Here is a 3,599-nt window from a genome sequence, read left to right on the forward strand (position 1 = left end):
TTTTTTTATAAAAGGTAATATTTAGATTTCTAAATAAGTTATATATTATATTCTATAAAATATAAGAGTAGGTCAGTATAATGCAGTGGTTTTTAAACTTTTGTAGAACACAGATCACAGTTAAAAATTAGAGACCCCATACCAATTTTTTTTTTTTTTAATACTTTTTTTATTATAAACATTTCAAGTTATCATAACCATTAACCAAAATTATAATAATTATTTTATACTACAAATAACATAAGTAGATATAATAAAATATACACATTTATAATTATTTTTATTACGCTTAATATTTTATAAAAAATGTAATATAAATTATTTTATTTTTAATATTCATACAATTTAGTTTTTATTTATTTAACGCAATAGATGATGTTGTATTTGAGACACAAGTTTTTAAAGACCAGGCTCAATACTGGAAAAAAAATAATCAAACAACATTGTTATAATGCACTCATGTCACATAATATTGACGTATGTCATGTGTTAAGGTTGCCTTTTACCCCCGACATGAGCACTGTGAACCCCAGGGACCCGTGAACCACAGTTAAGTAACCACTGGTATAATGCGTTCGCGTTCATACACGGAATTATATGAGATATACTAAGGGGCTTATTACAGCCTGAATGTATGCTGTTCGAATATTTTTATAATCAGAGATACATAAATTGTTTTTATTATATTATATTTAGTTTAAAAAAAAATGTCTACAAACTATTATTACACATTTAAAAAATCTAAAATATGTCTTAAAATTAAAAATGAATAAAATACTAGAATAAATGAAAATAAGCAAAAATATTAGGTCACGAAACACGTCATATTATATGATATAAAATAATTATTTACTTATTTTTTTTTTTTACCAAACAATAAAAAGATGCAAAATCATATAAATACCTAAATTTTTGTTTGAATTAGCCATTTGCATTCATTACGTGTATGTCGCATAATATCTTAAAATTAGAGCTCGGGAGATATTTAAATCAAAGTGAAATCCAATACTAGTTGAAGTAATAAGGTAAGTAAACATTCTTTAATTATTCAGTTATTTTATGTATAATTAATAATTATTATTTATTTTTAATAATATATCCACATCGTTTATAATTTGTTTTGGAACAAATACAATAATACATGTTATTTGCTATACTTATATTGTTGATAAATTTGAGTTATTTTTATTTATATTGTTCCTCGTACAAAAAAAAAATTAAAGCCTATTATAGTTATTTAAAAAGGACGCGTTAGTGTATTAAAATCGAATAAGTATCACAATTTTGGTCAGTTATTATTCATTAACATTAACATTTAGAACCGCGTTCACGTCCCTGCAACGCCACTAACGATGATCCCCATTCCCGGCTATAATATATTTAAAATAAATAAATTATAAAATGTGTAAAAATATCTGTATCTATTATTTATTAAACCAAACAATCAAATAAGTTTTAAAGTCAAATCTTTTACGTAAATATCATATTAGGTATTAATGTTGCAGTTGTCTAACTTCGCGTACGAATACATTACATTATGTACTTATAATTTAACTATCGTTATTTAATAACACAATAACAGTATAAAGCGAAGTGATGAAGAAACAAAACTACAGTTAAAAACTTCATGAACTCGATCTATTGTTAAGTAGATTGTAGATATTATATGGATTGGCCATAGCTGTTCGATTTAAAAATATAATATATTTTAGCTACAAAATTTGTAAATACTTTCGTAATTTTAACAAATTTGTTATCAATTATTAAACTTTAAACTTCTTTGTGTTTTCAATATTTTCATACTGCTGAAGAAACAACTTATAAAAGTTTTTTATTAATTTTTAAGTTTTTTCCCCTCAAGTCTAAAAATTGTCAATCAACACTCAAACATTTTTAAATACTTATAAATGCTTTAAATTTATAATCTAAATATTTTTTAAATATCATTGTGTATAAAAATATAATAATTCAAATAATAGTGGAATATTAGTAGATTTAATAATTTTTAAATTAAAACAAAATAACTTAAGTAGTTTAACAAAAAAATCGTTATTTTTCTTATAAATATCTAATGGGTAATTATATAAATATTTAATATTTAAATCTTCGTAAAAATTTAATGAGGCTTAATGTAATTTTTTTTTTTTATTCTTGGAAGAAAAATTTTTAATTAAATATTTAAATCTTAGAGATTAAAATAAAAAATATGAGTTAGGTATTAACAATAATATAATTTGCGAATTTAATGAATTTAGTTAACATTTTAAATTCAGACGATGATAAAATAAAATTGTGTTTATGGATTTATGATTCGTTTTTAATTACTACAAGAACAATATTATATAATGTGCATACAATTTTCAAGCTTCTTAAACTGAAAATAAAAAATATAAAACTTTAAAGGGTTAACATGAAATGCCTATCTATTTTGAAAATTAGAAAATATTTAGAAAATATTAATATACCATTTTGGTAAACGTTTTAAGTCTATGGTTATTAATTACTTTTTAATTAAAATAAGTAAAAATCGAGATTTTTTCAAGAATTTGTTTTATTAATACGATGTTCCTGGTCCTCTCATTTTTTTATTTTTCCAATTTTTTTTTAAATTTGACGCCCCTGAACTACAAACTAATTCACTAACAGAAACCATTCTCATATTGATTTTTATCTACTAAAAATATAATTTTTTCAAATCACAATTTCTTTTTAAACAAATATCATTTTAAAACCAATATATATATTTATTTTATTGTAATAGACACATATGAATTAATATATGGAACAAATTTGTTGGTAATATGTTGAACAGTTTTAAATTACTTACAGACTTAGTTAGACTTTATTTTTGTTGGGAGATCTTTTCTAACTTTTGAGCTTTTAACTTACTTTATACTATACTCCAACAGTCCAACAACATAACTTTAGATTATCGATATTATATTTCCCGTGTGCAAAATGTAAAGCCCGTTTTGTTTGACATTATTATAACATTTATATTATTTGAATATAAATTAAAAACAAATTTTTAAAAAACAGGTATGATAAAAAAAATTGATTTTGTTTTTTTATACAAAATAATAAAAAAAAAACAGTTGGTGAGTGCAAGCCTAAAAATTAATAGTTACAAGATACCTCACAAAGTTTTGTTATAACAATGAAAAAAGTATAAAAAATGCATATTCCTATAGTTACTGTTGCACAATGCTTTCAGTGCATTATGTCATTGGTTGATTAATTGATTCTACCATAAGAGTTCTGTTGAAGTGATCGCAATGTTAATTTAATCCGTGATATTACTGTACCTATAGTATGACTGGTATAAACAAGACAAACTTACTTGTACAAATAAAAATTATCTAAGAAATAGTATCGGACAAGATCAACTCAAACAAGTCTCAAATATTGATTGCAATTGAAAATAATACTTCTTCAAAATTAGACTTAATTTAAGTTATTGATAAATTTACAAGTATAAAGCACGTAACAAATTATATATTCTTAATACATATAATTAACTAAAGTAATAACAGTTTTGTATTTATTAATTATCTCATTATTTTTATTCATGGCTATTAGTTACAATAATATGTATAATA

The sequence above is a fragment of the Aphis gossypii genome, chromosome X, assembly GCF_020184175.1.
Source record: "Aphis gossypii isolate Hap1 chromosome X, ASM2018417v2, whole genome shotgun sequence".
NCBI lineage: Eukaryota > Metazoa > Arthropoda > Insecta > Hemiptera > Aphididae > Aphis > Aphis gossypii.